The 25,457-nt window shown below is 39.8% G+C and overlaps 3 gene segments (V, D, J or C); 2 read left to right on the top strand and 1 right to left on the bottom strand.

Annotated features, from left to right (window-relative positions):
- The window catches only part of LOC309508938 (Ig kappa chain V-III region MOPC 63-like), a 169,836-nt gene that overhangs the window by 96,968 nt on the left and 47,411 nt on the right, over positions 1 to 25,457 (bottom strand).
- Positions 13,736 to 15,681, top strand: LOC309508973 (immunoglobulin kappa variable 1-12-like). The segment is given in 2 exons: positions 13,736 to 14,521; positions 14,605 to 15,681.
- LOC309508955 (Ig kappa chain V-III region ABPC 22/PC 9245-like) lies at positions 17,385 to 18,288 on the top strand. The segment is given in 2 exons: positions 17,385 to 17,537; positions 17,625 to 18,288.

The raw sequence follows: 25,457 nt of genomic DNA, 5'->3' as shown, positions 1-25,457 counted from the left end.
GTTATTGTGAGGGTAATTATGTGTTCACACAGTGATAAAGAGTCGTACAAAAACCTCCGTCAGTCAGAGTCACAGTGACTGAACTGAAACTGCAGCTGCTCACACACTTTCACACACACACTCTCTCACACACACACACTCAACAGAAACACAAATATTAACTTAATATCAATTTCTCAGCACTTTATTAATATTACTGAAGATAATAAGAAATTATTTTGATCATATTTTTTCAGATAATTGGTTTATCTATGCTCATATGGTTGTTCATGTATTTTTATAAAACATGATTATTTGTCCTTCTTAATAATACACTCATACTGTAAAGTGAATCATAAACATGTTGTTGCTTGAATAGATTATTAATCATCTTCCATAAAGCCACTGTTTAGATCATCATGTACAAGAGTCACAGATGAACTGATTCAGAGCAAAATGAGCCGTGAAAGAGAGAAACCTTTTGGACCAAATGGACCTGATGGACTCATTTCTGTTTCTAATAATTTACCTTTGGCCACATTATGATTTCCATATTTGGCGTATGATCAAAGATTTGTTTTTCTTTTTAAAATCTTCTCATTACTTTCACAGTATATACCACAGATCAGACAAACAGAGATTGAGAAAGCTCAAGTCAACAATCTAATCAAATGATCTGGAAGTAATTAAATCCATGATGTCTTTAAAGGCTTATTTACAAATGAGATTGTGTGAAAACAACAGCGTTACTACAGTTTGCATAGCCTATACTCTCTGGTTTATACTTCAGTCAGTCCTCTACATCGTATGATTCAATGAATTTCCATGACTTTTCCAGTCATCATTTTTAAAAAAAAGCCTATATTTTACTCACATAAAGCAAATTCTAACCAACAAAATATTTCGAGCAGAGCTTATGTCTTTGATTTACATTTATGAACTTTAACCTTCTGCTCCTGATGGATTGTCTCTTGCTGCCCCCTGTTGGTCATTGGTCTCATGTGCACCACGTATTCACAATACATGTGAATAGACATTTATCTACTTTATGCAGAAGAAATGAAATCACACGTCTGGAACAAGCATATGAGAGTGAGTAAATTATGACAGGTTTTCATTATTATGTGAAATATCCCTTTAAGACTCTTCAGAACCTCCTCTAGTTATAGACCTTAGAGAAACAAGTCCACAGCCATCTTTAGAGTTTTGTCTTTAAATGTCCGTTTTTGCGTTAGCTCTGTACATTTCTATGGCATCGCTGTCTAAGAGTATTTAGCTGAAGTGGATTTACTTATTGTAGAGTTAACTAAAGTTATCATGAGCACAGTAATGTTTGAAGTGGATGTCATAACAACATGTCAATGAGCGGTTCATTCATAAATGCGTAAGATCTTTCCTTCATGCTGTGGAAATACAAACCAGAAGGCATTTATTTTTAGACAGGAATGAAAACGAGGCTGTGAGGGATATAAGTACAGTGAGTTTAATGGATCGCACTGTTGTTTAACATACCGATTGTTCAGATGAGGAAACTTCTTTTCAAAAAAAGGCAGTAGATTAAAAACTCCTTCATATGACCTTTATACAATGCGTGCCATCCAAAATCACATACTTCCCTATCTACTATAGTAGGCAAAAAACAGCATGTGTCAAAAGAAGTACTCATAAGAGAGTAGGCAAAAAGTACCCGGATGACCTACTACTTCGTCACATGATAATGACAACATGGCGAATGTATGTCTGGATTATATTCACACATTCATACTATATAGAATGTACTTTTTTAGCAGTCGTGAAGTAATTACTTGTTCAAAATAAGCACCTACTCAAGAGATTTCAGACACAGACCAAGTCTATCCCTCGTTTATAACAGCCTCGTTTTCATCTGTTAAATTCAAAATGGGATCTAACCTGACAAAGGTCTTTGTACCTCGTACCTTTAACTCTATTGGAAAGAATAAGATTCGATTCAACACATTTGCTACAAAAAGAAACAAAATAACATTTATTGAACATGCATGATGCATCCAACCTAAACTCATTACACTTCGGGAATATTTGAGCCGAGCCGGACTGTGACGTCCAGCGACTAACAAGGGCTCTCAAACCGCGAAAATACTGATACTAAACAGGAAGTGTGTGTTCGTGCCAGGAAACAGAAAACTCCCCAAAGGTCCAAAGGGAAAGACAAAATCAATAGTGTAAAATAATCACTTACCTCTCGCTCTAACGCACAGACACACATAGTGAGATTAAACGTATAATAATACACCATAACGATGATGATGTCACCTGCACGCCACAGATTCTCAGTTTTCGTTGATTGGCAGATGAATGAATGTCTAAATATATGTCGTGGATTAAATGCTTGTTACAAAAAACGTTATAACCGGCATCCTGCAAGAACCCAAAGCTTGAGAAGCGTCTTACGACTTTCATTAATTAATTAAATAAAACATTCTGAAGTGTGGTTAAGGTATTTAGCAGATGCTTTTGTCCAAAGCGTCATTCGATATACAGTGCATGCATACAATGACATTATATATTTACAAAAAACAATGTAAAAGCCAATGTAATTCTAAATGTTAAGTTAAGTTGTTAATATTAAATAAATACATCAAAATCATTTTCGTTTATGAGAAAGTAGGAATAGGTTACTTTTGTTTTTTACACAGTATTTGTAATTATTTAACAGATATGAAAACTTAAAACTTTTTTTCCTCTCTCTCGGTTTTCAGAACTTTTTGTGGAATCAACTCCCAGACGGGCTGCAAAGCAGAGGAGAGATACGGGCTCAACGCACCTGTTTACACCCTCCTAAGAAAACAGTTTTTAATAAAAGATTAAAAAGATATCATTGTTGTGTTTTTAATTGCCTAATACGGATAATTACAGCATTGTATTGTAATATTTACAAATAACAGGATATATACAGTACAATGAATTACAATATAACATTTTAATTCTGTCCTGTAAAAATACAGGAAATTCCTGGCAACTGAGTTGCAGTAAAAGAGTCGTACAAAAACCTCCGTCAGTCAGAGTCACAGTGACTGAACTGAAACTGCAGCTGCTCAAACACTTTCTCACACACACACACACACGTTTTCAAATACACATATCTAAACATTCTTCAATAAATTTTTTCTCTCTCTATATTTTACTCACATAAAGCAAGTTTTAACCAACAAAATAAATTTGAGCAGAGCTTATGTCTTTGATTTACCTTCTGCTCCTGATGGATTGTCTCTTGCTGCCCCCTGTTGGTCATTGGTCTCATGTGCACCACGTATTCACAATACATGTGAATAGACATTTATCAACTTTATGCAGAAGAAATGAAATCACACGTCTGGAACAAGCATATGAGAGTGAGTAAATTATGACAGGTTTTCATTTTTATGTGAAATATCCCTTTAAGACTCTTAAGAGCCTCCTCTAGTTATAGACCTTAGAGAAACAAGTCCACACCACAGCCATCTTTAGAGTTTTGTCTTTGAATGTCCGTTTTTGCGGGAGCTCTGTACATTTCTATGGCATCGCTGCTCAAACACTCACACACACACACACACACACACACACACACACACACACACACACACACACACACACACACACACACACACACACACAACAGAAACACAAATATCAACTTAATATCAATTTTGCTGCACTTCATTAATATTACTGAAGATAATAAGAAATGATTTTGAGCATATTTTTTCAGATAATTTATGGTTTATCTATTCTCATATGGTTGTTCATGTATTTTTATAAAGCATGATTATTTTTCCTTCCTCATCATACACTCATACTGTAAAGTGAATCATAAAGATGTTGTTGCTTGACTAGTTTATTAATCATCTTCCATAAAGCCGCTGTTTAGATCATCATGTACAAGAGTCTCGGATGAACTGATTCAGAGCAAAATGAGCCGTGAAAGAGAGAAACCTTATTTAACATGATCAGACGCTCCACCGTCCCACAATCAGTCTGTCTGTAACCATTCACTGTTTTCTGGATGCATTAATTATGAATCCAGCGATGCGTCTGAGTCTCACATGAGCAGAAGACAGATCTCTCACAACAACACTTCAGTCTCGAGTCAAACACACTTAAAACATTCATAAAGATGTTATTGCTCAACACTGAAATAAAGCGCTTCATTGTGTGGAAACTTCACTGTTATTTTTACAAGATAAAATACTGCAGTTTTACTGAGATCAGTGTTTATGGGCGATCAGAGACATTTAAGGGCTTTTAGGATATATGATTTTATTTTATTTGAATATGAGACTTTGAATGTATCGGCTATTATTTTAATATGTGGATAGTTTACTGAAATTATGAAATATGGAATATCTTTCCTAGGTATTTTATAGGCGCATTGCACTCTGTGAATTAGAAAGAAATCTTTCTTGAAAATAATCAAAAACCTATGAATCGTGAATTGAATCAGATCAACATCTACATTTACTCCTCTAGTCCAGTCACACGTGATCTACCAGTGAAGAGTCTCATTACGTTATATAAGTCATACAAGTCATATAATCTATCACTCAAACTTCATAACTTCAGAGCGTTGAACCAGTAAAAGAGTGAAACTGCTCCAGTTCAGAGCGTTGAACCAGTAAAAGAGTGAAACTGTGAGTTTGAGGTGAAAATCTCATTTGCATTGTCAGGTTTAGTGATTGTGATGGTCTCAGAATAGAGCAGATCATGTTCAAACCCCAAGAGCTTCATTTCACATTTAGGGGAGACCGGTGTTGAACACTGTCAGTTTGACACGTCAGAAAAGAGCTATGGTGATGTCATCAATATCACACACCGCATCACCTCACAGGAGAAGTGTCATGTGACTGTGATCAACATTGTACGTTTTATGACCAAAAACAAATTTTCAGGAGGAAAAGTAAAAAAAATTATCAAGATTATTTTTTGCCGAACAATCATTGTATTGTCGATACATTTGACTTGCATAATCTAAAGTAGATATTTCTCTAGTTTAATGTGATGCTTTACACTCATGCTAACTTCAAACCCACATGCTAAAACAGTTAGCTATGTTACGGCTGTTTGCGGTGAGGATAGTTTTAACAGTTCATTAAAAATATTGCAACCAAACCCTTAAGATGATTCCAGTTATCAGTCACATACCCTGTTAAGACAAAATCACGTGAGTTTTTTTTTGCGCATTGAGGGTTCTCTTATGAGAGGTACTCTCGTACTGCGTAAATCTTACGCTAGGGGAAAATCTCTTTTCCGCGAGATACTGAAGCCAAAAAATTATCCTTAATTTTGAAATAATGTAAAACGCGTTGCGGCAGCATGCAGACATAGGCGAGACAGCTCGCGCGCCTATTGGCTGCCCTGCGGCAACTGCAGCAGCCTATCGATAAGGCCCTATCGTGACGTCAGCACCAATGGGGGCGCTTCGCGCCCAATACGTCACGTCCCGCCGAAACGGGCGTGGCCTGGGGCTATAAATATAGCATCGAAAGGCTAGCTTACCGGTTTTTCATCGCCGGAGCGAACCGGAGCGTGTGCAGGCACGGCAAGATACGCAGTACTCGTTTCCTCTCTAGAGAGAACCGAGGTTACGTTAGTAACCGAGTACGTTCTCTTACGAGAGGTACTCTCGTACTGCGTAAATCTTACGCTAGGGGAAACAGTGTAAAACGCCGTGCATGCTATGATCCAGCACCAAAGTCCCAAGGGCAAGTGCTTCCGCCGGAGATGACAAGGAAGAAGCGGCAGTTTTCGAGGAGGACAACTGCTCTATCCTGGCTTCGGACAGCGAGGATTGGGCGAGCTCTGTGGACCTCGCCCCTTCTTCTGCCCGCGAGTCGTCAGGAAAACGGACCAGTATTGAAGCTGAGCTGATGCGTCTGCTCACACAGGCCACAGAGAGCCTCGGCCTCGAGTGGTCCGCGCCCGCCGAGCCTACACGCAACCGTCTGGACGGTTGTTTCTTACAAGGGGACCGCGTTTCCACGCCCTCAAGACCCGCCCCGTTTCTTCCTGAGCTTCACGAAGAACTGGCAAAGTCTTGGAGCGCCCCTTTCTCAGCCAGGCTGCGCTCCTCTGCTTCAGCGGCATTCTCCGTGGTGGACGGTGCCAAAGACAGAGGATACCTCGCTCTTCCTCTGGTGGAGGAGGCAGTAGCAGCCCATCTTTGCCCGCCCTCTGCTGGACGGCGGACTAAGACGGCGCTACCTTCTAAAGCCTGCCGCGCTACTTCTACCCTGCACAGTCGCGCTTACACCGCCGCTGGGCAGGCTGCATCAGCGCTACACACTATGGCCACTCTGCAGATCTTCCAAGCTAACCTTCTCCGAAAGCTGGACGAGGAAGGCACGGAAGCAGTCAACGTGGCGGATTTAAGGAGCGCTACGGACCTCGCTCTCCGCGCTACAAAATCCGCTGCACAGGCCATAGGGCGGAACATGGCCTCTCTCACCGTTGCTGAGAGACACCTCTGGCTGACGCTTTCAGAAATGCCGGACTCGGAGCGCTCTGTGTTCCTCGACGCCCCCGTTTCTGCTACTGGCCTCTTTGGATCGTCCGTCAAAGATTTCGCGGACAGATTCGCTGAGGTACAAAAGACGTCGCAGGCCATGAAGCACTTCTTGCCAAAGCGCTCTAGCTCCGCATCAGGCCGCTCTAAACAGCCGTCTGCTCGCAGCTCGCAGCCGCCGCCCTCCGCCGCCGCTTCACAGCGTCGACAGGCCCGGGACCAGAGACCACGCTCTCGCTCTGCCGGCCGCCGCCCCCCACAGCGTGGGACTCGGCCGAAGATCGAGATGAAGCCCGAGGCCTCAAAGTCTTCCTAGCCAGCTTAGGAAAACGACGGTGTTCAAGCCCCGCTGCGGCCGGGTTTCCACCAAAACTTCTCGCTCGTCCAGTTCCATTACATGCGACTGTTCCAGTGTACTCTGCAGTAAACAAGTCGGTTACATTACCTGCTTGCCTGTACACAAACGCCGTTTTCACGGCGACCCAGATAAATCCTGTAAAGAGCGTATTTTCTGGTATTCCGGCCACGGCCGACGGTGTTTTGAGTGTAGTAAAAATGCCCACTGCCCAGTGCCCATTCCTACACACAGACACAGCCCGCCCCACAGGGCTCGCGCACATAAAATCGACTCATGTCGATTGCGCACAGAATGTAGTGAGCGTGCCCACGTCCCAGTGCCCACAAACACTACACGCTGCATGTCTCTCGGTTTCTGTAAAAACGAAACCAACACACATACAGCCGACTCAGGTCGATGGTGTTTTCAGTGCAAATGTGCCCGCTGTCCTGCGCCCACATTCACTCACAGACATGACGAATCCCTCGGTTTCCCCCACGCTCGCCGTCTCTCAGCTACCTGCCGAGAGAGAGCCGAGCGCGGGCGAACCGCCCGCTGTGATCAAAACACTCCTCGCCTCGAGCGCTGCAAATGGGGTGTCTATAATACAGCATACCGAAGCTCCCCGGTCGCCACTATGTCACGACCAGAGCTCCGATCTCATTCAACCCTTAGCTATACACGCACATGCGTGGGCAAAGCTTCCCGGTGTATCAGAATGGGTGCTGAACATTATAGAAAGAGGCTATTCGCTACAGTTTGCTCGACGTCCCCGCCGTTGTGCGGCGCGAGTCGAAACCACGGTAGAAAAGGAAGTAGCAAGTGTACTTCGTACCGAAATTGCGAAACTGTTGAGCAAAGGGGCAATAGAGCCTTTATCTCAAGCTCAGAGCGAAGGGGGGCTATACAGCAGATATTTTCTGGTTCCGAAAAAAGACGGGGGTCTCAGACCCATTCTAGATCTAAGACAACTGAACGAAGCGCTTTCAAAACGCCGGTTCAGAATGCTCACAACCAAGAAAATCCTCGCGCAAATTCGCCACGGGGGCTGGTTTGTGTCAATAGATCTGAAAGACGCGTATTTCCAAATACAAATAGCGTCACGTCACAGGCGATTTTTGAGATTCGCCTTCTAGGGCCAGGCTTATCAATACACAGTCCTACCGTTTGGCCTGTCCCTAGCACCCCGTACATTCACGAAGTGCATGGACGCAGCCCTCGCTCCCCTGAAACTTCGGGGAATGCGAGTTTTGAACTACTTGGACGATTGGCTGGTTCTAGCTCAGTCACATACGGAGCTCATAGAACACAGAACCATTTTACTCGAACATCTCGAGAATCTGGGTCTCAAAGTCAACTGGGCAAAAAGTTCACTGTCTCCCAGTCAGAGAATATCTTTTCTGGGCACAGAACTGGACTCGCTGTCAATGACAGCTCAAATATCGCTACAGCGCAGATTGACTATTCAGCGCATGACAGAAACCTTCCGCCGCGGCACTATAGTCCCGCTAAAGAAGTTTCAAAGGATGCTCGGTCTCATGGCAGCAGCATCCACAGTTCTCCAGCTGGGTCTGCTTCGCATGCGCCCACTGCAGTTCTGGCCACAAGCGCAAGTACTGCGTCGAGCGTGGACTTCAGGTCTCTTTCGCCTCAAGGTCGATCAAAAATGCGTCTCAGCACTGATACCCTGGAGAGCGACCGACTGGTACCAGTCAGGTGTAATCCTGGGGACTTCCTCGAGTGTGAAGGTAGTGTCCACGGACGCCTCCACCTCGGGATGGGGAGCACTGCTCGAGGGCAGACCGTTTTTCGGCCAGTGGTCAGAACGGGAAAAGCTTCTGCACATAAACTGCCTGGAAATGATGGCAGTCGACAACGCGCTGAGGCGCTTTCGTCCCCAAATAGCAGGACACCACGTCTTGGTCCGCTCGGACAACATGTCAGTGGTAGCCTACATAAATCGCCAGGGAGGCATCACATCCCGAAACCTGTACAGGTTAGCGAAACGCCTCCTGGTATGGGCTCAGCACAATTTGCGCTCGCTCAGGGCAGCGCATGTGCCTGGCCACCTGAATGTGGGACCAGACAGACTGTCCAGGAACAATGTTCCAGCAGGAGAATGGTCACTGCATCCGCAGACAGTCCAACTGCTGTGGCAGACATTCGGCAGAGCAAAGATAGACCTGTTTGCGTCTCAAGTAAACGCTCACTGCCCGGAATTTTTCTCCAAGAGCAGGGATGCGCTGGCCCACGTCTGGCCCCGCTGCCCGCTCTATGCTTTTCCCCCCATCACGCTCCTACCTCAGGTATTAGAGCGGATCAGGGAAAGCAGATGCTCAGTGTTACTGGTTGCTCCGTTCTGGAAGAACCAGGCTTGGTTCCCAGTTCTTATGCAGCTGACGAGCACTGCCCCATGGCCAATACCAGTGAGGAGGGACCTCCTCTCTCAAGCCAGGGGCTCGATCTGGCATCCTCGCCCGGAGCTTTGGTCCCTACATGCGTGGGCCATCAACGGGTACCCTCTGATATCCCAGAGGGAGTGTTAAACACGATCATGCAGGCTAGAGCTCCCTCTACGAGACGGCTCTATTCCTCAAAATGGTCAGTGTTCTCCAGCTGGTGCACAGCACGCGGCTTTTCACCCCTGGACTGTGGAGTGACGGAGGTTCTCTCCTTCCTACAAGAGCTACTGGATGAAGGCAGAGCCCCATCCACGCTCAAAGTCTATGTGGCGGCTATAGCAGCGTTTTCCAAACCAACCGCTTGGTCAGTCACTGGGAAGGAACGATCTGGTCATTCGGTTCCTTAGAGGAGCTAAGAGGTTAAATCCTCCCAGACCTCCCTCAGTCCCCATATGGGACCTTTCTACGGTCTTGGAGGCCATGAAGGGTGCCCCATTTGAGCCAATCCAGTCAATAGATATCAAACACTTGTCTTTCAAAACGGTGTTTCTTCTGGCTCTCGCTTCAGTGAAGCGCATAGGAGACTTACAAGCGCTCTCAGTGAGCGCGACGTGTATGGAATTTGGGCCAAATGACTCGAAAGTCATACTCAAACCAAGGCACGGGTACGTCCCTAAATCCCTCAACACACCGTTCAGGGCCCAGGTAATTTCCCTGTCTGCCCTGCCGGTCTCTAACGAGGAGAAGGACGCCAGCTTCCTTTGCCCAGTCAGGGCGTTAAGGGCTTATGTGTCCCGCACGTCTGTTTTCAGACAGACGGAGCAGCTCTTTGTTTCACTCTACGGACGTTCTAAGGGACTCGCCGTGTCGAAACAGAGTCTATCTAGATGGATAGTCGATGCTATAGCGCTGGCTTACACCTCTTATGGTGCATTCACACCGGACGCGAATAGCGCGTCAGGCGCGAGTGATTTCAATGTTAAGTCAATGCAAAGACGCGTTACGCGCGTAAAAAATTCCTGCAGCGCGAATGAGGCGTAGAGCGCGGCGCGGTAGACGCGAATACGCCTCATTCGCGCGTCAAGTTCGCGCGAATAGCGCGAATTGAGCGTCTGGCGCGTTAAGCGCGTTACGCGCGAATGATTTTATTAGTGCTATTTGTGCATTCACGGGTTTGATGCGAATTCGCGTCTGCCGCCCGAGTTGAAAAATCTGAACTTCTGCGTGAATTCGCGCCGCGTTAACCAATCAGGAGCCTGCTTGCTGCTGTCACGTGGTGAAGTGACAGTTTATAATGTTATTTTATGTTTGGCCTCAATAAATTATTTTGTAATATGACTAAAATGCACAACAAAGCAAATCTTCCACATAAAAACTCGAGCTTGGTCAGTCTATGACAGCTTTGATCATGATTTTTCATAAGTCATTTTTCTCCTGTTATTTTCAGTCATTTGTGAGGAAATTCAGTCACGTTTGATCTTCACTTAGTGGATATTTTTCAATCTTTCACCATATTTTTGTTTTTCTGCATTTATGATTTATCCTCATTCTTCTTTCTAAACTGAATCACTGCATCATAAAGATGTTCTGCTTGATCAGTTTAATAAGTCTATCGATTTTATCGAGTTCATCCTTCATATATTAACAGCATCACAAAACACAACTCTCAATTTCAGAGCAGATGAAAATGTATATAATTTTAATTTTGACATTAAAGACCAGATTAGCAAACAGGTTCAGTCCACCATCAAATAATAATAATAATTTCCTATTTATTTTGTATTTATTGTGTAATTTAACAGTGTTATATATAACAGCTTTTTCAAACACTGGATCAATATCAACATTTCATACTAATGTTTTCTGTGTGTAGTTTAACACATCCATGTATAGTGGAAATTTATTTATAGTTAATTTTTTATATTAAAGATTAAAGTTTGTTCATGTGTGAATATAGTGTGGGTTGTGATGAGTCAACATGTAACTCATAAAGATGAAATCTTATTAACAAACTGACTAATGAATCCATAAGCACAGGAGAAACTGTTCCAGTTCAGAGCGTTTGAGTTGAAAATCTCATTTGCATTGTCAGGTTTAGTGATTGTGACGGTCTCAGAATAGAGCAGCTCGTCTCCAGTGACCATGTTCAAACCCCAAGAGCTTCATTTCACATTTACTGCTGAATGCAGCTGTTCTCAACTATTACAATTAGGGGTGTAACGAGACCCTTATGTCACCATCCTGAACTCACAATACCATATTATTGCCATACTCCATCAAAATGGTAAATTTGGTTTAACATTGTGTGTGTAAATGAATAGGCTTGGACTTGGTGCTGATAACCCAATGCAGGACAATAGAGACACCAGAATAACAATATTCATGATTCTGAAGCTGAAAATACTGAATTATTTCAGACGAATATGCTTGATGTCTCTGACTAGATATATCTAAAATAATGTAGGCCACTTTTTACTGGTAACATCAGACATTTGGCATTATCAGGACCCACAAATATTCCCCCATTGCATTATTATACATTATATTTAACATTATATACAGTAGTTTAATGTAGTAGTGACACGGAAACCCTGTAAACTTCGTAAACTTTCATTTTGGGTGAATAATACGATACATATTGTCACTATCCACTGTAATTATTGTTCCACCCCTAATTACAATCAATCAAAAGCCGCTGAAACTTTAGTGCAGGACTTTGAAGGAACGACACACTGATCAATGATGCAGTCCAACACAAATGTGCGCTTGCGTTCAGATGAAGCTTTATTGAATGAACAGCAATGGCAGCACATTGACAGACTGCTTCAGTATTGAGCTGTAAATCACGTGACGCTCAGATACGCTGGTCTTCACTGGAGAAACATCAGCACTCGGAGCTCTTGAGGAACGAGGCCTCGTGAGCAGCTCCGGCATGTGTTCCTCTGCAGACGAAGCGCTCTGTGTCTTCCCAGCGTGCTTTGCTGAGGCTCAGGACGCTGCTGCGACTGTAGAGACCGTCCCGCTCGCTCTCTGCGCTGGTCTGAACCCCCTCGGTGACCTCTGACCCGTCCAGCGTCCAGCTCACCGTCGCCCCCTGTGGAGAGTAAGAGCTGAGCAGGCAGAGCAGAGCGGAGGAGTCTCCAGAGATCAGCAGAGAAGAGGGAGACAGCAGAGACACGGAGGGAGACACGGAGGGACCCGCTGGAACACACACACACACACACACACACACACACACACACACATTCATGAATGATCGTTTGATTTTAAATATACAAGTTACATTTAAATGATCCACAGAATGAGTTTGAAAAACATTGTCCAAGTAAATTGATGGTTATATTGTGATGTCGTTATAAGATCTAGAAAACTCATTTAAATGATCATTTCAATATTAATTGTATTTTGAAAATACTCTGCTATTCAGAAACTCAAAATCATAAACATCAGCAAATTTGATAGTTTAAATGATTAATTTTCAAAGTGTACTCCAACTGAGTTTCTTTCTGTCTGATGAAAATTATACAAAATTATATTAATTTTGTCCACATTATACAACTTTTGTTTCATGCGTTTAAAAAAGCCCTTAATAGTTAAAATTACCAAGAATTATTGAATAGATTTGAAAGTATCTGCAGTCAATACATGACATGAACTAAATGTTAGCAATAATAAGATTTTAAATATTCATGTAAAATCAAATGACATTTAAAATAGTTATACAAATGATTAAATTTAATAAAAAAAATAAAAAATACTGATTTGATTTGTAATTTTTAACAACATTGTCCACATAAAAATTGATTAATATATTGTGATTTCTTCATTAGATTTTGAAATCAATTTTAAATAATAATTTCAATATTAATTTGTAAAAATATTCATACATTTTGATACTCAAAAAATCAACTGTAATTTTCAGCAAAGTTTCAATATATATTTTAAATTCTGCTGTTAAGACACAATCATAATCATCAGCAAACTTAATAGTTCAAATTGTTGATTTTTAAAATGCTTATTAACTAAATATCTCTTTGTCTGATGATGACGCTTACACAAACATTGTATTATCAAACTTTGGATGCATTTAAAAACCCTTAATTCTTAATTACTATTAATTATAGACAAAATTATTTATATCAAGAAATAATTGAATATATCATAAAATACTGCAATCCATAGGCTACATTAAAATACAATCAGACGTTACCAATAATAATTAAATTATTAATGTAAAATTAAAAATAACATTTAAAAACAATATGAAATATAAAACTTAAGTAAATAATAAAATAGTTAAATGATAAATTGCTTTTCAAAAACATTTTTATAATAAATGAATTATCTTATTAACAAATAAGATCATCTTATAGATGTTTTTTAAGGTTCATTCATGACATTTTAAGATCATCACAAATAATTATCTTTCTGAAATAATCTAAAAAATTAAATAAAATGAATGAATTAAAATGTTCTTATTAGAGAACATTTTTATTAGAGAATAGAAAAGACTTAGTTCCTCCACCGAAAGTCCACCACAGTGTTTCATTCTAGTGAAAGAGTCGTACAAAAACCTCTGTCACACTCAAATGAACACACACTCCAGCAGAGAAAGACACACACACACACACACACACACACACACACACACACACACACACACACACACACACACACACACACACACACAGTCTCATCGTCTCTAAATGTCTCTTAATGCATGAAAACTATTAAATCTAAATAAATAATATAATCAGAAAGACTCTGTACTGATCTTTACACATCTTAACTGGGAGTTTCTAAATGATCATGTGTTTCTCAAAGCATTTTAATAAGTGTTGATGACCTGTGACCTCTGGAATGACCTTTGCCCTCTCATGGAGTTCACAGTGAAATACTTGTTTCTTTTAGTGATGAAACTGTCATTTGATTCATCAGAAAGTCTGAACTCTGAACCAGAGACTCGTGCAGAATAAAGAAGAAATGATTTCTAAACTCCTACAGAAGTGAAAACACACTCCACTGGATCATGAGAATAAAACACATTAAAGGCCACAAAACTGGATCAGTTTCTTCTGCATGTGTTCATTTTCATGTGTGTTTTCCTCCAGCTGGTTTTTGCTCAGAGAGTCACTTTGCATCGGCACGTGTTTCAGCTCTCCGAGTGTTTATAGCCTTCAGACTCACACACTTTATAACACACTGCTGTTTACCACGGTACAAACCCAACACACACCATGAATCTCTTCAGCAGCTTCATCTGGATTCTGACCGCTTTTATTCCAGGTAACAGAAGTCAAAGCTTGTCATTTCTGAGTCTTTAATGTTCATGTCATTTGATGAAACTCATATAATGTTGTTGTCAACAGCGTCCAGAGGAATCACTGTGACTCAGCCTGAAGTTGTGAATGTTTCTGAAGGACAAATCGCCACTATAGACTGTAAAACTGATACTGGGATATATGGCTGGGGTTTAGCTTGGTATCAGCAGAAACATGGAGAAGCTCCTAAACTCATCATTACTGGGGTCAATGATCTCTATGATGAGAGTCTCAGTCGATTCAGTGGGAAAGGAGAAGTAGATGGAATAGATTTCACTCTGACCATCAGTGGAGTCCAGACTGAAGATGCTGCACATTATTACTGTATGAGTTATCCCTACTACAGCAACAGTGACTATGTGTTCACACAGTGATAAAGAGTCGTACAAAAACCTCCGTCAGTCAGAGTCACAGTGACTGAACTGAAACTGCAGCTGCTCACACACACACACACACACACACACACACACACACACACACACACACACATAGATATTTTCATTGACATTACATGAAATAGAAAGCATTCATTTCAGTTTTTCATATGCTACTGTAAATATTTAAATTAATCTATAACACTCTTTATCTTATTAAATGTGTCTAACACTAAAGGTTCATGATTTGTCCGCATGTTCTTGTTTCATCATGAATCTGCAGGAGTGTTCAGGCTCCACTGACTGAAGTTTACTTATAAAATGTGAGTTAAAGCCCTGATCTAATGAAAGACCTGAAACTAAAATGACTCAAAGATTATTAAATTTTATTTAATGACTGAGTTTTAATAAAATCACACACACACGCACACACACACACACACACACACACACACACACACACACACACACACACACACACACACACACACAGTCTAGAATGAAAGGCATAAAGCGGTGCAGAAGAGCGACTGAAGCTGATGTGGAGTCGAGCCATTTCCTTTATATCTGGTTTTCTCCAGTTTAAGCGTTAGAGAGTTAGTGTATTTTTATTGTACTTTTCTTTATTTTTGTAGCTTAGTTAGTTTCTCCCTAATAGTCCGAGGGTTTGTGTGTGTTGTTTTGGCCTTGCTCCCTCTTGAAGTCTTGAAATCCTCCACATTTGTAGAATAAAACTAGTGTTTGACATTGAGTTGTTTTCGGCCGTTGTTAAAGCACTGGTGTTGGGAACTGAAGCTCGCTGTCTCCACACATCACTCCATCTATTATAACTTTATACTTCATTTCTACAAATATAAACCTTTTTACTCCTGAAGAATCAGACAGAGCTGATCATTAAGAGAAATACTATTAAGACCATAACCATCTTTACAGTGTTAACTGACAAACATTCAATGTCTCGAATTACACTCAAGAAGAAACTGAACAAACTGAGAGTCTTTTCTACAGTCAAACCAAACATTATTCAGACACCAGATATCATTTTTATCTATTTTTTTACTAGTGTGTGCAGGACACTATAGTTCATTTATGTAAGTGAGGATAGCAAAATAAAGTAAACTGTGACATATTATACCCAATAATTCTTCATAAAGTGGATTACCAGTAAATTTTATAAAAAATTTGGGACCAAACATGATTCAGACACTTTGACCTGAACATGTTTTGCTCAAAGTTATCTGACATTATCAAGATGAATTTGTTCTGACACAGTTTAATATTTGTCATATTTTATTACCGTTTTCTAAACTATAGCGGATAAACTGATAATGTGAGAAATGTTGAAGGTCTGAATACATTTTGGTTTGACTGTATATAATTCTATAAAGTATATCATATATTATTATATATATTAATATATTACAATATATTATATATTACACATGCAGTACCATATCTGATCACACATCTATATATTATGAAGTGTATTGCTGAATATAAAATTACATAGATTATGATATATTAGTAAATATATTTTTTTCAATATATGAAAAGCAGCAATTCCTTATGTATTATTTAATATATTGTAATATATTAACAACATATTATTCTGTAGATTTTAAAATATACTGTTAAACCATTTAATATATTGAGCATTCATATATAGGGAAATATATTTGCTTTTCAGAAGTCCTGCTCATTATTGATCTGTTTCAGCGTGTCTTGGTTCATTTAGTTCATTACTGTCTATAAACGCCTTCTGTCCTGTATTCAGTATGAAGTCTTGTTTGTTCTGGTTCACATGTTACTGTCAGCTTTCTCCATCAGTCTCTTTGTTTCTGATGATTCTCTGAGTTTTGATTTCTCGTTCTCGTTCTGTATCTGTGGATTTTGTTGGGACTGATAACATGTGCTTTGACTCTGTCTGATATATGGACTATGACTGGATTATACTTGTAAATAAACTGCATTTGGATCATCACTCTCTGAATGCTGTGTTTCCACCGTCAAATCATTACAACAGAAACTCACTGACTTCCCCTGCTTTATGAAGCTCATCATCACTGAATTACTAACTGAATTTATTAAAGTGAACATGTTTATATCATGTGTGACTCTCAATCAAACTCAGTTATTCAGTGACTGACAGAGACTCGTGTGTGTGATGATCCTCATGTCTGTTCAGAAACTGCAGGAACACACATGGATTTGGTGTAAAATTTGGGGATTAACAGCGACGTTTCACTCCAACTACAGTAAAAATATTCTCACAGCAGATATTCAGATTAATATACTGAAGTTGGTCTAGATGTATTCAGAACTGAATTGAATTATATATTTTTTAACAGTTTGTAAAAGATCAAGTATTATGAAAACCATTCATTTTTACTCTGTTCTCACTTCAGTGATTGTGTTTTGTGTCTGTTAATGAGTGACTGTCTTCAGGGAAATGATGTGGAGTGTGTTTGCATATTGATCAGATCTTCAGTGTGTGAGAGTGTTTATAGTGCTGTGAGTTTAACACTTCATCACTGACACACACAACAATCTTCATCAACATGACCTTCATCATCATCTTCATCTGGACTCTCACAGCGTTTGCTCAAGGTTTGTGGAGCACAAGTTTGATATGAATTCATTTCTTCAAGTATATTGTCAAAGTTTTGAGTGTATTTTCTTCTTGTTGTGTTTCAGAGAGTAGAGGACAGATCACCGTCACTCAGAGTCCCTCAATAACAGCAGAACAACCAGGAGGAACTGTGAATATCAAATGTAAAACCAGCAGAGATGTGCAGAGATGGGATGATGGGGATGAAGATTTACACTGGTACTTACAGAAACCTGGAGAAGCTCCTAAACTCCTGATTCGTTATGTAAAAAAACTCGAGTCAGGAACTCCATCTAGATTCAGTGGCAGTGGATCTAACAGTGATTTCACTCTGACCATCAGTGGAGTCCAGACTGAAGATGCTGGACATTATTACTGTCAGAGTTTCCATTGCAGAACAAATTCTGATAATTATTGTGTGGGTGATGATACATTCACACAGTGATAAAGAGTCATACAAAAACCTCCGTCAGTCAGAGTCACAGTGACTGAACTGAAACTGCAGCTGCTCACACACACACACACACACACACACACACACACACACACACACGTTTTCAAATACACATATCTAAACATTCTTCTGTAAATGTTTTCTCTCTCATAAACTTTCACCAGTCAGCAGAGCAAACACATCTGAAACCAGACCAAATGGACCTGATGGACTCATTTCTGTTTCTAATAATTTACCTTGATCAATGAATGAATTTCCACAACTTTTCCAGTCATCTGTCAAAAAAAAAAAAAAAAAAAAAAGCCTATATTTTACTCACATAAAAGCAAATTCTAACCAACAAAATATTTCGAGCAGAGCTTATGTCTTTGTTTTACATTTATGAACTTTTACCTTCTGCTCCTGATGGATTGTCTCTTGCTCCCCCTGTTGGTCACTGGTCTCATGTGCACCACGTATTCACAATACATTTGAATAGACATTTATCAACTTTATGCAGAAGAAATGAAAATCATACATGTCTGGAACAAGCATATGAGAGTGAGTAAATTATGACAGGTTTTCATTATTATGTGAAATATCCCTTTAAAGTCCCACTCCGATCATATTTTGAGCTATTTTTAAACATTCTCAGTGGTCTTTAAATGATGATTATGCCGTTTTTAGCCAAAATCACAAAACCTGTGCCGTTTTCTGGGACTTCTCTTCAGCAGAGCGGCAGTAGCTCATTAGCAATTCGCCTCTGCGTTGTGGGCGGAGCCGTTGGCTGAAGAGAGATACATAGGCAGCAACAGCCTCTTTCTGTCTTTCTTTCTGTCAACACAGAAAACATTTCATCACTGGATAGTTTTTTTCGTTTAATTAAAGTGTTGATTTATGTCAGCTGAATGTCCGGAACGCTTTTCAGAGAAGATAAGGCAACTTTTTTAGCACAATTCACACCCAGCGGCAATTCAGAAAAAGAAAAAAAAATCTCAGAATGCTCCACATGAAACTTTGGTCTTCCGACCTTTTACCGCCGTGTCGATTTATTTTGATTAATATGTGCGAGGGAGAGAGAGCAAGACAGCGCTTAGTTTGGAGACGGTGAGGTCTTGTTTACATTTTCGCCTGACTCCGAAGACAGAGAGTGCGCGCGCGCGCGTCCGGGTCTCTCTCTCTGCTCGTTCTTTCAGTTATAAACATGTCCTGTCACAAACGCAGCCGTTCATCTACATTACTCACCGATCAAATAAGACTTTGGCGGGACAAAAATTCACTTTGGCGGGCGCTAAAACAAGTTCAATGCAGGAAAATTCATGCGTGAATTTAACTGAGTAGTACATGACCATGCACTCGCACAAATGCGACCACATAAAATTTTAACTCGCACATTCTCAAAAAATGGTCGCAGTCTGGAACCCTGGAACGTAATCCATTCATCTCTCACAGCAACATGTTTTGGTAAAGCATGAAAGCTAATACCAATATCTCTCCTCTTAGCATTGCAACCCGCTACCGCACATAGGTATTGATCCGCCATCGTCTTCTCTACTCCTCAGAACCTGAGCGTGCGGGGCGGAGGGGAGTATGAGCTTGTGGCCCCGCCCAGTGGAGTTACTACGTCACAACTCCAGTCTAATTTAGCCGGCATTTTAGCGTCTGCTACTGATTCACACCCATTTGAATGCAGAAATACTCAGAAATACAACTTTGAGCTTATTTTTCTCAAGATATGTCCTCTAGCATAAGAAAAATGCCACAAGAACATGTTAACACCTAGAAAAACATGATTTTCATCGGAGTGGGTCTTTAAGACTCTTCAGAGCCTCCTCTAGTTATAGACCTTAGAGAAACAAGTCCACAGCCATCTTTAGAGTTTTGTCTTTGAATGTCCGTTTTTGCGTTAGCTCTGTACATTTCTATGGCATCGCTGTCTAAGAGTATTTAGCTGAAGTGGATTTACTTATTGTAGAGTTAACTAAAGTTATCATGAGCACAGTAATGTTTGAAGTGGATATCATAACAACATGTCAATGAGCGGTTAATTCATAAATGCGTAAGATCTTTCCTTCATGCTGTGGAAATACAAACCAGAAGGCATTTATTTTTAGACAGGAATGAAGACGAGGCTGTGAGGGATATAAGTACAGTGAGTTTAATGGATCGCACTGTTGTTTAACATACCGATTGTTCAGATGAGGAAACTTCTTTTCGAAAAAAGGCAGTAGATTAAAACTCCTTAAAATATGACCTTTATACAATGAGTGCCATCCAAAATCAATATATAGTAGGCAAAAAACAGCATGTGACAAAAGAAGAACTCATAAGAGAGTAGGCAAAAAGTACCCGGATGACCTACTACTTCGTCACATGATCATGACAACATGGCGAATGTATGTCTGGATTATGTTCATACTATATAGAATGTACTTTTTTAGCAGTCGTGAAGTAATTACTTGTTCAAAATAAGCACCTACTCAAGAGATTTCAGACACAGACCAAGTCTATCCCTCGTTTATAACAGCCTCGTTTTCATCTGGTTAAATTCAAAATGGCGTCTAACCTGACAAAGGTCTTTTAATTTAGGGTTGTACCTTTAACTCTATTGGAAAGAATAAGATTCGATTCAACACATTTACTACAAAAAGAAACAAAATCAATAGTGTGAAATAATCACTTACCTCTCGCTCTAACGCACAGACACACATAGTGAGATTAAACATATAATAATACACCATAACGATGATGATGTCACCTGCACTCCACAGATTCTCAGTTCGTTTTCGTTGATTGGCAGATGAATGAATGTCTAAATATATGTCGTGGATTAAATGCTTGTTACAAAAACGTTATAACCGGCATCCTGCTAGAACCCAAAGGTCGAGAAGCGTCTCAGAAACATTCTAAAATAAATTTAATTAAATAAACCAAAAATGATTCAGACACTTTGACCTGAACATGTTTTGCTCAAAGTTATCTGACATTATTAAGATGAATTTGTTCTGACACAGTTTAATATTTGTCATATTTTATTACCATTTTCTAAACTATAGTGGATAAACTGATAATGTGAGAAATGTTGAAGGTCTGAATACTGTATATAGTTTTATAAAGTATATCATCATCAGTTTGGAGCCGCTGCTGAAAGTGAACCAGTGAAATAAACTAATAGATCAGTTTGAATAGATATAGAATAGATTTTGTTGGGACTGATAACATGTGCTTTGACTCTGTCTGATATATGTATGGAGGACCAAACCTGCAGAAATTAAAAATTAATAGATAAATAAATAAATAAATAAATAGATAAATAAATGTGATAAAGATAATAGGAAAAGAAAGAAAGAAATAAACGACTTGATAAAATAAATATTATTCATTTTTAATCAAATTCATTTTTGTATTATTTTTCCCCTTAATGTATTATTTTCTGCTTTTATACATTTTTACATTTTAAAAAAATCGTTTTAACTTTTATTTATTCGTTAATTATTTATTTATTTTTATATTTATTCATACATTTATTGTTTAGATTTATGCATTTATGCATTCATTTATTTATAGATTTATTTATTTATTGATTCATTTATTTTTACATTTCTTTGTCTTGTATGATAATTAGGTGGGTTGGTCTTGCTTACCATTGGTTCTTCGTTGATTGAGGCGCTTGCTCGATTACTCTGGCTTTGTAGTGACGTCGGGTGGTGGTGACAGGTGTGTACTATGGCGGACGTTTTACAAATAGCTAGAGCAGTGGTTCTCAAACTTTTTACACCAAGTACCACCTCAGAAAATATTTGGCTCTCCAAGTACCACCATAATGACCAATATTAAAATACAGTAGCGTAGTAGGCCTTACTATTCAGCTACAGTTATGCACAGCTCAAAAAACCAGGCAGTTTTATTTATAATATGAATATTTATTGTTGTCAGCCGGTTGTCAGCCGGTGAATCATCAGATCCTTCTGTCCACCCTCTCATCACTGGGCATCACAGGAACTTCACTCCACTGGTTTGAGTCCTATCTCACAGGTAGGTCCTTCAAGGTCGCATGGAGAGGCGAGATATCCAGAGCACATCAGCTGACCACAGGGGTTCCCCAGGGTTCAGTTCTTGGTCCCCTCCTCTTCTCCATCTACACCACATCACTGGGACACATCATACAGGCACACGGTTTTTCCTACCACTGCTATGCTGATGACACACAGCTCTTCCTCTCCTTTCAACCAGATGATCCCACAGTAGCTGCACGGGTCTCAAGCTGTCTGGCGGACATCTCCACATGGATGAAGGAACACCACCTGCAGCTCAACCTGGCAAAGACTGAGCTTCTCGTCCTCCCTGCCAATCCGTCTCTACAGCACGACTTCACCATCCAGCTAGAGTCATCATTAATCACCCCATCAAGATCGGTCAGAAATCTTGGAGTAACGTTTGATGACCAGCTGACCTTCACAGATCACATTTCAAAGACAGCTCGATCATGCAGGTTTGCACTGCACAACATCAGGAAGATCAGGCCTTTCCTAACTGAGCATGCAACACAACTTATCGTCCAGGCCCTGGTCATCTCTAGGCTTGACTACTGCAATGCCCTTCTGGCTGGACTCCCAGCATGTGCGACCAAACCCCTACAGATGATCCAGAATGCTGCAGCTCGTCTTGTCTTCAACGAGCCCAAGAGGGCCCACGTCACTCCTCTGTTCACCTCTCTGCACTGGCTACCTCTCGCTGCTCGCATCAAGTTCAAGGCACTGACGCTTGCTTACAGATCCATCACAGGCTCAGCTCCCTCCTACTTTCACTCACTCCTACGAGTCTACATCCCTACCAGACACCTACGATCGGTCAAAGAGCGACGTCTCGTGGTTCCATCACAGAAAGCCACAAAATCACTTTCCAGAACATTCTCATTTACAGTTCCATGCTGGTGGAACGCTCTCCCCACCCTCATCCGGAATGCAGAATCCCTGACAACATTCAAAAAACAGCTGAAAACCAATCTCTTCCGCGAGCACTTAACCTTATAGAAAAAAAAAAAAAAAAAAATCCTTTCCCTTTGAAACATCACTTATCAGGCTTATGCTACTCTGAATAATACCTGAACTTCGTATTTTGAGCACTTCCTGCGTTGTTGTTGCTTTTGCCTCTTTATGATGACTCGCTGAACTTAGTCCTAATTTGTAAGTCGCTTTGGATAAGGGCGTCTGCTAAATGACTAAATGTAAATGTAAATGTAAAAATGTCAGCCACTTTAAACATTGTAACAACACAGTTTTAACATCAACACTGCACTGTGTGCTGCTTACATACAGGTCATTTGAAATATACAGGTAATTGAAAACCAACCATCCACTGGGTGTCTGGGTGTCATAAACCCAGCGTCAGACGCCGACGCCGACGGTTCCACACTCGATGACGACGACGATGCTGAGAGGGATCACATAAGTAGTTTCAGCTTCGTGTTATTATTTCTGGAAAAATAGTTGACGCTACAAAATATTTCGGCATAATGCGATTAGGTGAAAATTACTTACAATTCTCCAGCTAATCTGCCACATCCCGTAGCAAACTGGACAACGAATAATTTCTTGCCGCCATTTTGTTTTTTTGTTTTTTGAAAAATCTCCTCTCTATTAGCTAAGCCTGACGATTCTATTCGTGAGCTCTCAACCGCTCTCAACCAATGATGCACTGAAGCTACACAAGGACCGCCTTCCTCATTTCCATGTTACACAAAGAAATGTAAAAATAAATGAATCAATAAATAAATAAATCTAAAAATAAATACATGTGGAAATAAATAAATCTATAAATAAATGAATGCATAAATAAATAAATCTAAACAATAAATGTAAGAATAAATATAAAAATATAAAAATAAATAAATAAATAATTAACGAATAAATAAAAGTTAAAACGATTTTTAAAAAATGTAAAAATGTATAAAAGCAGAAAATAATACATTAAGGGGAAAAATAATACAAAAATGAATTTGATTAAAAATGAATCATATTTATTTTATCAAGTCGTTTATTTCTTTCTTTCTTTTCCTATTATCACATTTATTTATCTATTTATCACATTTATTTATCTATTTATCTATTTATCTATTTATTTATTTATTTATCTATTAATTTTTAATTTCTGCAGGTTTGGTCCTCCATATATATGGACTATGACTGGATTATACTTGTAAATAAACTGCATTTGGATCCTCACTCTCTGAATGCTGTGTTTCCACCGTCAAATCATTACAACAGAAACTCACTGACTTCCCCTGCTTTATGAAGCTCATCATCACTGAATTACTAACTGAATTTATTAAAGTGAACATGTTTATATCATGTGTGACTCTCAATCAAACTCAGTTATTCAGTGACTGACAGAGACTCGTGTGTGTGATGATCCTCATGTCTGTTCAGAAACTGCAGGAACACACATGGATTTGGTGTAAAATTTGGGGATTAACAGCGACGTTTCAATCCAACTACAGTAAAAATATTCTCAAAGTCTCACAGCAGATATTCAGATTCATATACTAAAGTTGGTATTGTAGAAGTATTGAGAATTAAATTGAATGATATAATTTTTAACATTTTGTAGAAGGTCAAATATTATGAAAAAGACAGATTTTTTTTCACTTCAGTGATTGTGTTTTGTGTCTGTTAATGAGTGACTGTCTTCAGGGAAATGATGTGGAGTGTGTTTGCATATTGATCAGATCTTCAGTGTGTGAGAGTGTTTATAGTGCTGTGAGTTTAACACTTCATCACTGACACACACAACAATCTTCATCAACATGACCTTCATCATCATCTTCATCTGGACTCTCACAGCGTTTGCTCAAGGTTTGTGGAGCACAAGTTTGATATTAATTCATTTCTTCAAGTATATTGTCAAAGTTTTCAGTGTATTTTCTTCTTGTTGTGTTTCAGAGTGTAGAGGACAGATCACCGTCACTCAGAGTCCCTCAATAACAGCAGAACAACCAGGAGGAACTGTGAATATCAAATGTACAACCAGCAGAGATGTGCACAGAGGAAATCGTTTATCCTGGTACTTACAGAAACCTGGAGAAGCTCCTAAACTCCTGATTTATTACACAAACACCCTCCAGTCAGGAACTCCATCTAGATTCAGTGGCAGTGGATCTAACAGTGATTTCACTCTGACCATCAGTGGAGTCCAGACTGAAGATGCTGGACATTATTACTGTCAGAGTTTCCATTGCAGAACAAATTTTGCTAATATATGTGAGGGTGATCTTACATTCACACAGTGATAAAGAGTCGTACAAAAACCTCCGTCAGTCAGAGTCACAGTGACTGAACTGAAACTGCAGCTGCTCAAAGGAGGATCTGAAATAACATCGTCACACTTGCATCTGAAATAAAACCATCTAAATTAATCTCACACTCTTATAATTATAGAGTTCAGAAAGAGATTTTGAGCTCTTATAGATCAGCGACACATTTGAGAT

This window comes from Leuciscus leuciscus (genome assembly GCF_965113295.1).
Source record: "Leuciscus leuciscus genome assembly, chromosome: 11".
Taxonomy (NCBI): Eukaryota; Metazoa; Chordata; class Actinopteri; order Cypriniformes; family Leuciscidae; genus Leuciscus; species Leuciscus leuciscus.
This window is presented reverse-complemented; position numbering and strand designations above follow the sequence as displayed.